The sequence below is a fragment of the Podarcis liolepis genome, assembly GCF_965112155.1.
Source record: "Podarcis liolepis genome assembly, chromosome: 3".
NCBI lineage: Eukaryota > Metazoa > Chordata > Lepidosauria > Squamata > Lacertidae > Podarcis > Podarcis liolepis.
In genome coordinates, this window is record NC_139557.1 from 91,292,391 (window position 1) to 91,303,311 (window position 10,921).

Genomic DNA, 10,921 nt, shown 5'->3' on the forward strand with positions numbered 1-10,921 from the left:
CCACCATAAAGGGAAGTGCTGTTGCTAGGAAGGGAGTGGGGAGGAGCTCAGTTGGAGCAACGGCATTAACCTAAGAGGCAGCGTGCTGAGGCCTCTTGCTGTGAATATTGAATATTAAGAGCTTCCCATCTACCTTGGCTGTCTGCAGTTAGAGGGGGGAGGACTGGAATTCACTGTAACCAGACACCCTGCTGCTCTGGACACCCAACATCTCCTTGTCAAGGGACAGGGGGACACAACGATACAGCTCTTTGCCAGGGAAACAAGGGAGCCTATGTATGCTTCTGGACAAGATTTCCTGTGTTTCTATTTAAATTGCCACAACGATTTCTAACCTAGCATCTCTGCATATAAACTAGCCAATGCAGGTTCTATGCCAATCTGTGTCCCCTCTTGTCCTCTTTTTTTTTTGGTGACGTGTATGTGGCCATCCTAAGGGACGCGGGTGGCGCTGTGGGTTAAACCACAGAGTCTAGGACTTGCCGATCAGAAGGTCGGCGGTTTGAATCCCTGCAACAGGGTGAGCTCCCGTTGCTCGGTCCCTGCTCCTGCCAACCTAGCAGTAGATAAATAGGTACCACTCCAGCGGGAAGGTAAACAGCGTGTCCGTGCGCTGCTCTGGTTCGCCAGAAGCAGCTTAGTCATGCTGGCCACATGACCCGGAAGCTGTACGCCGGCTCCCTCGGCCAATAAAGCCAGATTAGCGCCGCAACCCCAGAGTCGGTCACGACTGGACCTAATAGTCAGGGGTCCCTTTACCTTTATGTGACCATCCTACAGAAGGAAGGCCCACCTTGACAAAGGTGTCAAACCTTTTGCATTACACAGCAAAATGACCCTGTTCTATCCTGGTCCATGCTGCCCAGTATATTTATGCAATGGGACACAACTCAGTGCAACGGAATAAAAATAGCAATCAAGTGTCATTTATGAATTAATAACAGAAGAAGAACTCTGCTGGGGCTAGTCCAACATCCTGCTTCCCACAGCAGTCAACCCTTTGGAAAGACCGCAGGCAAGGACTGATGCCAACAGCCTGCTTTGCCCCCCATCCACCCAATCTACTGGGATTCTGTGGCATGTGGCCTATAAGCATCAAGTTTCCAGCCCCCTGCAAGCTGGTGTCTTCCAGATGTTGTTGGACTTGCACAGCCAAGGGATGATGGGAATTGCAGCCAGCAGCATTGCAAGGACCACATACCCACCCCCACCCCGATTTAAGGCTTCATCCATGGACTCAGCAAGCGTCCTTTCATTGATCTCTGACAGGGTTGTTGTTGATAATCATTTATTAAATTTGTATACCGCCCTTCGTCCATAGAAGAGTAGCTCAGTCACCCAGGAGGTAAAAGCAGCAGTGTCAGGGGGGGAAAGTGACCCAGATTATTTTAAAAGTGGTTGTGGTGGCAGAGAAAGTGGAGAGGGTAGGTGAGGGTAGTGGGGGAAGGGGGAAATGGCTGGCAAGTGTGGAGGAAGGGAAAGAGAGTTGGGAAAGGAGGGGAGAGCGACCAGCAAGTGTGGGGATGGAAGTGCCTCTAAGTGGTTGTGTGAAACAGAGCAGTTGTTCGCACCTAGATCCTTTTTCGCCAATGGGAGCGTGTGACAAGTTTATCACCTGAGCAGCATGGAAGACAAGGCCAGAGAGCATATTGCCTCCACTCCTGACAGAGCCATTGATGGCTTGAGGGAACGGTCAGGGCAGCAGCCTCTGGTTTCCCTGGAGCTACTGAAGGGCAGACATGCCCTGAGGGGAGGCAGAAGCCAGGAAGCCCAGGCCAGGTCCCTTGTATATCATCAGCCTGAGGGCGCTCTGTCACTCTGCATTTTAATATCATTTATTGGTTTTAGCATTTTAAAATAATAAAATGCCTCGTGTAGGCCTTGGCAGAGGGGCGGTATACGAATGCAGAACACAAGCAAACAAAACAAGCATCTCCTTTATTTTCTCCAGGATATTTTTCTCCTAAGTGCTGGAGAAAATGGCACTGCTAGTTTTGTTCAGCATCCTCAGTGGCATCAGCCGGGCAATAAGGCTAAACAGGGTCCTCTTACCCTGGTTTAATCCTGCACCAAAATGAAGTCTGGGGTGATGTGGCAGAGTAGAAATGGGATGCACCTCACCATGGCAATGAAAGGAAAGCCAAGAGTAAACAACAACACCATGCCAGGCCTCCTGTAGGCTTGTTATTTCTCAGGGAGCCTCATTTATTTGGAGGAAAGATCTTTCATTTTCTTGGCAGAGTTCTCTGGGTCCCTTTTTTGCCGCCATTTCTCTCCCTGGAGAAGCGAGCCTTCGCACAGAGGCTGCTTCTCCGTCTCGCTCTCCACCCCTTTCCCACTGCCTTCATTCTTTCCCAGCATGAAATTGCAAAGACTGTTTCTTCCCGGCTCTGCCTGATGAAATTGCTTTTTATTTTTGTACACCGAGATACAAAAGATCCCCCTTTATCGCTCGCCTGCAGCTCCCCGTCTCCTGATTAAGCGACTCTGCTCATCAAGCGCGCCTGACAGGCGACGAGTCATAGGAAGTAGCCTCCCTATGAATAGGCAGCTGAGCCTCGGGTTTTATTCTCCAGCAGGAGGCGGCGAAGGGGGAAAGGTCTCCTCCATTAGTGGGCATCTGTCTTCCTGAGCAAACAACAGCGCCCCTCCTGTTCCATTTCATTATAAAGACGTTGGGAGGAGAGAGGCTGCTTTCACCCAAGCCTTGCGACTACTGGAAGAGTTTATCCTAGGATAAAGAAAATTTGAAAAATGCAGCCTCTCTGCTGATTTCACCTGATGTTTACACTCCAAGTCATACAGTGTCAAGTTCTGACCCAAGTTAGCCCTCCAAAAAAGAGAGACTGTGGTTGTTCTTGTATGTACAGTTGTGTGCGGCCATCACAATGTCAATGATATCGGTATGCCCTTCAGTGATATGTTCGTCATTGATGATCCACATGATCTTTCAGTATTTTATTTTTGTGTTTTTATATCATAAACCACACGGTGATCCTCAGGTGAAGGGGAATATAGAAATAACAACAACAACTATGATGATGGAATAGCTCACTACTAAATTCGGGCCAGCTTATCATGTACTTCCTGCCGGTGACTGACTGATTCATAGAATCATGCGACAGAGCTGGAAGGGACCATAAGGGCCATTTGGTCGAAACCCCTGCAGTGCAGGAACCTTTTGCCAATGTGGGGGCTCAAGGCCACAACCATGAGATTAACTGAATTGACTGGAAAGCTATTAAATCACTCTTAAGCAGTCCTTTTCCCCCCTAAAAAAATTGTTTAGGGGTACTCTCATTTCGCCTGCTCGCCCTCGCCCCCTTCCTCCCCCCAACTGCCTCCCAACCCCCGGGCAAGGGAATCGAGGTGGCAGCGGCGCTGAGAGAATGGCGGGGTCGGCTTGAGTGAGAAGGGGCGAGTGCTCGCCGGCTGGCTGTAGCCTGGCAAGAGGAGGAGGAGTGCTATCGCCTCCACCGCAGCCTCCCTAGACTCCCCTCCCTGGGCACTGGTGGGGAGAATGACAGAGTTCCAGTCTGCTCTGCTACTGTGGAGACAACTGACATGTTGGTCGGTTGGGACAATACAAAATGTTTAGGGGTACGCATACCCCTGCATCCCCCCAGAAAAAAGCACTGCTCTTATGAATGGAACAGTGATCATAAGCCACTTACGATCTTGGACCTTGCCAACAAAGGTCCGTATAGTTAAAGCTATGGTTTTCCCAGTAGTGATGTATGGAAGTGCCATAAAGAGCCATAAAGAAGGCTGATCGCCAAAGAATTGATGCTTTTGAATTATGGTGCTGGAGGAGACTCTTGAGAGTCCCATGGACTGCAAGAAGATCAAACCTATCCATTCTTAAGGAAATAAGCCCTGAGTGCTCACTGGAAGGACAGATCATGAAGCTGAGGCTCCAATACTTTGGCCACCTCATGGAAGACTCCCTGGAAAAGGCCCTGATGTTGGGAAAATGGAGGGCACAAAGAGAAGGGGACGACAGAAGACGAGATGGTTGGACAGTGTTCTCAAAGCTACCAACATGAGTTTGACCAAACTGCAGGAGGCAGTGGAAGACAGGAGTGCCTGGCGTGCTCTGGTCCATGGGGTCACAAAGAGTCGGACACGACTAAATGATTAACAACAACAACAAGCCACTTAGTGCCCCTCCAGAGTTGGAGAAGTGGAACTGGATGTGAGCCGTGCCCCTCCAGAGTTGGAGAAGTGGAACTGGATGTGAGCCAATCTACAGCAGCACTGGGCAGATGATTGTATATTGCACCCTAGTCTTGAACAGGAAGCAACTTTATGATTCTATGATTCTATGAAATTTATAAAGTCCAACCCCCTGCAATGGGGGAATCTCAACTAAAGCATCCATGACAGATGGCCATCCAACCTCTGCTTAAAAACTTATAAGGAAGGAGAGTCCACCACCTTCTGAGGGAGTGCATTCTGAAGCAGCTTACTTCCACAGAAGAAATATATTTAGGATTGCAGCCTTTTAATTCTTGTGTACCAAACACTTTGGTACCGTAAATAAAACATAATTTCTCTTATGTGTTTCACTGCATTGTTTCCCAAAGTGATACTTACTACTCCTCACATGAAGATAATACTAGTTTTAATAATTTTATCTATGAGAAAGCAAAAACAAAAAAGTTACTGGTGTGTGCACTTTGAAACCTTTTCATGTACCCCCATGTATGCATTTGAGACATTTGCATGCACAAATGACAGCTTCGTGAATAGAAATTCTGGGGTTTGTATGTGTGTGTGTTACAGTCATGAGGAACCCAAAAGGGTAATGTGCACTGGGTGAAGGCATCCCTGCCCCATATCTGATGCGCACAACACCATGCAAATGTGGCCTGGGACACAGTAGGGCAGGAGGCTGATCTCACCGCATTTTAAGTCACCTGTGTGAACATCCTACAAGCGTTCACCTCTACATCTTTGTGATTTCTTCTCAGTCAATCAGCAAAAGCACAAAGACTCCTGCACTGTCTCCTTCAGAGGAAACTTCCCATACAAAGGTCACCACGGAACTCCCATTTTTCAGCAAAGAGGAAATGAACAGATTCTGCACAGTGAATATTGTACAAACCTTGGGTGATGCTGGGCAAGGCACAGACAACTTCTCCACCTACATCTGTTCCTGTCCCCTTTTGATAATGCTTTGATGAATGAATATTGAAATTGATAGATCAAAGAAGAGAACGTACTAAAATTCAATTGAAAGAGATGAAAATAACATTATGCATCATTTGAGGCAGCCAGAGATGTCACAACAGAAAATGAATGTAGAAAAATAAGGCTATTTTTTCCCTCCTCCTAAGGAGCCTGCATTAGAGTGTGCCAGGCTTATTATTCAGTAGAAATGTATTGATTTTGCTTGACTAATTGGGCTGCTCATATTAAATATAATCTCAGAAATGTAATCTTTGCCATTCCGTTAAATGTCAACCTCGTTTGGTTGCCTATGCTTGCTAGGATGGCCACTCTGGAAGGAAGATGAAAGAGTTGTTTTCTAGCAGCCGTGGTGGCCCCTGAACTCTCAGAAAGCCCAAGGATGCAACCACGTGGCTGTGTGGAAGGAGGCAGGCAGGCATCCACTTGATCTCTGTGCCTACTGTCATCTTGGGCCTGTTCTGGCTCCCAACATTGTCCACCCTGCAGGTGGCAGTAATTGTGGGACCACCACCACTAGAGAAGCGCAGTGGTGGGATTTGGACTTGGAGCCTGTTAAAATGAAGAAGTGTGTTCTGGAAAGGAAATATCTGCTTCTTCAAGATGCTTCCACTTGAACTGTGGATTTGGAAAACAAGTGCCAAACCCACATACTGCTGACATGTTTTGAACAAAGGGTCACAAATTTAATGGACATCTTTGTTTCCATAAATAGTGGCTGCCTCTTCATGAAGGTTATTCCAGGAAGTTGTAAATGGAGAAGATAAACAAGTTGGGAACCATGTTAGGAATAAAGGAAACTGTCGAGTCAGAAGTCATGGTGTCCCTCACATATTGCTGGAAGAACAGTCTAGAAATCAAGGATGGCTTTGTGGCAGAATCAATAACGGTCTTGACAGACTGAGCATCGTGCATCGTAGACTAACAAGGCAAAGATTTGTTCAACAGGTGGTAGAAGGTGTTTGCTGCACACACTGCAACTAACCCTGTCTTGTTCTTTTTCTGCTTTGTTTTGAAAAAAACAAATGTTAATGAAAATGATTAACATAATTTTCCAGTGAATCAGACAGTGTCCACACATTCACAGAGTGACTGTACTGTTGTGGTCAATTGTACTCCTTGGAAGCAATAAATATAACACATTTTGCAACTATCTGCCAGGGGAGAGTTCTCCCCCCCCCCACTGCCATCTGTATGGATATTTTTCCAAGCCTTTTGAGCTCTAATGGAGCTCCTCCTCCCACAAGTTGCTGGCTTTGCTGCCCTTTGAAGCACTTGCAGCCCCATCCCAGATGTGCTTCTTTGGCAAAGACACAGTCACAAATCTCCTCTTGGGACCCATTGAGTATACTGGGACTTCAATCCTGGTAAATATGTGCCGGAATGCAACCTTGGGAGGTCAGAGGGCTATGACCATCTTGACAACATTTTCTCTTTCCCCCAAAGTAGAGAAACATTTCTGTTTGCTTCCCTGCTGGGTGGTACCAGTTTGGGTGGTCCATGGTTGTTGTGTTTAGTTTCGGGGCTGATGTAACTGGAATTTTCTGCTGCTGCTGCTTAAGATTAAAAACTTTGGTATTTGGGCAGTGTTCAGACCCATCCCACTCTCTATCCTGCTGTCTCCGGGTTATGGTCCAACTAGTCTAGCATCCTGTTCTCAAACTAGCCAACCAGATGCTCATGGAAAGTCCAAAAGCAGGACCTGAGTGCATCAACACTATCCTCACTTGTGATTCCCAGCAACTGGCATTCAGAGGCACCCTGCCCCCAACAGTCGAGCTAGAGTATAGCCATCACGGCTAGGAGCCATCAGAGGCAGATTTAGGGCAGTACAGCCAGTTTTGCCACACTGGGCACCGAGCCTAGGGGGTGCTGCAGGGCATCACAACTATTGTGTAGTGAACTGAGCAGTACAGAAGGCAAGGGGGTGCTGAAATTTGGCTTCTCACAGGTCGCTGCTGAAATTTGAAAGACCAAAGTCCGCCCCTGTATCCATTGATGGGCATATTCTCCATGAAACAAATGCAGTGGTATCTCTGGATGCGAATGGGATCCCTTACGGAGCCCCGTTTGCATCATGAGCAGAAGGCAACCCATGTCTGTGCGTCTGCGCATGCACAGGTCGTGATTCACCGTGTCTGCGCATGCATGTGATGTCATTCTGAGCGTCTGCGTGAGCGGCAAAACCCGGAAGTAACCCGCTCTGTTACTTCCGGGTCGCTGCAGGACACAACCTGAAAACGTTCAACCTGAAGCGACTTTAACCCGAAGTATGAGTGTGGTTGCAATCTTTCCCCCAGATATACAAAGCAGGTGGTAGAGAAACTAAAGCAGCAACTGTTTTGTAAGCCCAGCCTTTTTTTTTGTGGTGGTGGGGAACAGACTGCAAAATAGAAATAAATATAGATAGAATATGTGCTTGCAAAGCTTTTATGTAATGCCAGCAATTTCCCCTTCCTGTTCCGGAAAAAAAAGAGGAGGCAAGACTCTGTGATGCAGGCTGGGCTTTGCTCTTTCAATCGACTGAGTCAAATGCCATCAAATTACAAAGAGCCGCACAGAGATCTAAAGGACACGTAATGACAGTGTTCTATCCTTCTCTGGTGGTGGGAAAGAGAGGGAAAATTGTAGCAGGGTTTAGATGGGACTTTGATAGCAGTTATTAATGGAGATTTAAGGGATATTTTTAAACCACAAAGCACAGGTGCAACACTAAACATGCATCCACTGGCAAGGGCTAACATGTTTTCACTCCCCCCCCCCCATCCCACCGCCACTCTGGCTGCTCTGAGACAATACCTGCTAGGTAGACTGAAATGGCAAATGGGGTTATGAGCAAAATAAATAAAAGTCAGTGAAGTTTCTTCTTGCAGATAATGTCATGTTAAATAAATATTCCAACAGCATCACTCTTACAAAATGTAAAACTGAAAAAGAGCCGCTTGCTATAAAGAGAGAAGAAAGAAAGAAAGAAAGAAAGAAAGAAAGAAAGAAAGAAAGAAAGAAAGAAAGAAAGAAAGAAAGAAAGAAAGAAAGAAGTGAGGGAGAGGTGTCTCTGTTTTGAAGACCCAGAAGACTTGGGGGCATCTGCCCTATTGCCTTGAATCAGGAACAGTGGACATAGCCAGCTGCTTCCCATTGCTCCACGCAGCAGTGGTCCTTATCGTGCTGTGAAACATGGCTCACCACATGGATCAGTCAGTTTTCTCTATAGCTTCACAAGTGGGCCAGGGCTGGTGGTGTTCTGAGACAAAGCTCTTGGTACATCAAGGGTAGCTCAGGCAGAAGAATGTCAACACCCTTTTACACCCAGGTGTCTATTTCCTGGGCCTGGTGAACTAAGTCATTGGCTCTGTTCATTGGCAGCAGTAGTACTGATGAGCACCCACTCCTCCTTTGACAAGCATTCACGGCGCACAGAAAATAAGCTGACTTGCTTCTCCCTTCCAGAGCCCCTGATTTGAGACCCTTGGTGCTTTGCCAGATGGCTCTAAAAGAAAGTTCTGTGGTGGCATGGAGCTAATCACCCAATCGGCATGGCAAACCATTCCATACAAATGTGTTGCAATACTTTGTGACCTATTTAATTGTTTGTTGCTCTTCTCACTAATGGTGCTCACAGGTTTCTTGGCCACTGTGACGACAACTCGGCTGGACTAGGTGGACCTTTGGCCTGGTCCAGCAGAGCTTTCCTCGTATCCTTATGTGTGATGCCCAAGTAGGTAAATAAGATCAGGTTGAAGCACCTTGGGCTGAAGCCCAGAAAGAAGAAAAAAGGCCTCAAACAACAACCGCCTCACCAGCTTGTAGTCAAAGCATTTGCCAGCAGAAACACAAATGAGCAGCAGACTGAGTAGCTTCCCATCTTCTGTCATCCAAAACAGCTACGAGAGGGCTAAGGTTCCCTTTGCTCCTTTGGCCTAAATGAACTCCTGTGACCCAGAGGAACCTGTTGCCATTTGCCTGCCTTTTTCTATCACTTCCTTCTTGTGGGCTTCTCAGGTCTGTGCACTGAATGGTGATGAACTGCCATCACCATAGCAACAGCTGTTGATTTCCCAGTCCCCTTAACAACCCAATGCAGGGTGATGCAAAGTGTTTGTTTGTTTGTTTGTTTGCTTGCTTGCTTGCTTGCTTGTTGTCTCTGATGCGTCTATAGAATCAGGGCTGTTGAGAATTCCTTTCCCATCTCCTGACTGTGTCTTGACATCAGAGGTGACTGTTATTTGTTGGAAATTGTTCAGAGTAGAGGGTTGCACTACGACACATTATGTTCTATTCAACTTACTTTTGAGTTGTTCCACTGTTAAGGAGAACTAACAGGGTCACACTCCCCTGTCTCTCACCTGACAGTCAGGACAACCAAGGATGCTTCAGTGCCAAAACCCAGCCTGAAACCAGACCAGAATGGATTTAGATAATCTGCTCCTTCTAGGCATACCTGCAGCTGCTTTGCCAGCACACTCTGAAGCACCTTGCCCAGGATGGGAATATTAGAGACTGGACAGTAGTTTTCATAAACCTCTGGATCCAAGGACCTCTTCAAGAGAGGTTGCATCCCCACTTTTTTCAAGGCAGTGGGCATAAGTCACTCCTGTAGTGAGGCATTGAGCACACCCTGGCCCCCTCCAGCCCTTCATTCCCCTTTGCCCAGATTTTACCAGCCATGATGGATAGGGACCAAGAGGACATGGAGTCAGCCTCACTGCTACACAAGTGTCCTGTCCACATTCTTGGGCTACAACAACTGAAACCAATCCCATGACCTGTAATTCGACTGTGCTCCAGGGACATCCAACACTCCTAAACCTGTTTTGGAATGAAGTTCAGCACAGAACTAATCCCCCCCCCCAAAGGTGATTTGTAGATATCTCACTGTAGGCTATTGAATGGTCCCTGGTCACTGATGCTACACTGATCTGGATCAGCTGGTTTACCAGTGGGAATGATGGTTATGAGAATGGTTTCCCTAAATAAGTGAAGGAGGTCAAATCCATTGTTTCCACTAAAAGGTGAAGGAGGCTTTGAGGATCCAGTGATGCTGACTGGAAGACACTCTTACCTGAAGTTCCCTTCCACACACACAGTAGAAGAGCATCAAATATGGAGTGAAGACTAGATAGAAGTGAGAAGGATGAATATGGTTCTTTCTCATAAGCTTTGAGTTGTTTTCCTCTGTTCATACTTCTGTGGAAGGTCTCAGCCAAACCCCATCCAGAGGGAATCTGTGGGTGAAGCCCCTCTTGTTGAAAACAATAAATCCATTCATTTGTAGCTTCAGATCTAGGCCACGCAAAGTTACAATACATAACTGATCAATCCTCTTCCTTGTAATGAATTGATCCATTACATTTCAATAGATTGGCTTATCACCAATACTTCATTTTCTGAGAATTTCCAAGGTATATTAAAGGGAGTACAAAACAGCTAAGAGTTCAACAAGCAGAAGCTTGTGCATGCTGAAACCTTTGTTTAGCAGGCTTAGCTTGGTTGCTTTCTGCTCCATTCCCCAATATAGTAAAAAGCAAATTGCTCTAAAAATAGCAAACAAGTGTTCATGTTTCCCTTCCAAGTTACATGCCCAACAAACATCGACTCCATCCAGCACCTATTTGACAGGGGAGGGAAGTTGGCATAGATGCCAGGCAGGGCTTGGTTCAAGTTAGTGATGTGACTCAGCCCTTGGCTGAGATGTTGAGGATGACCATGATACTTAAATTTGTATGGCACT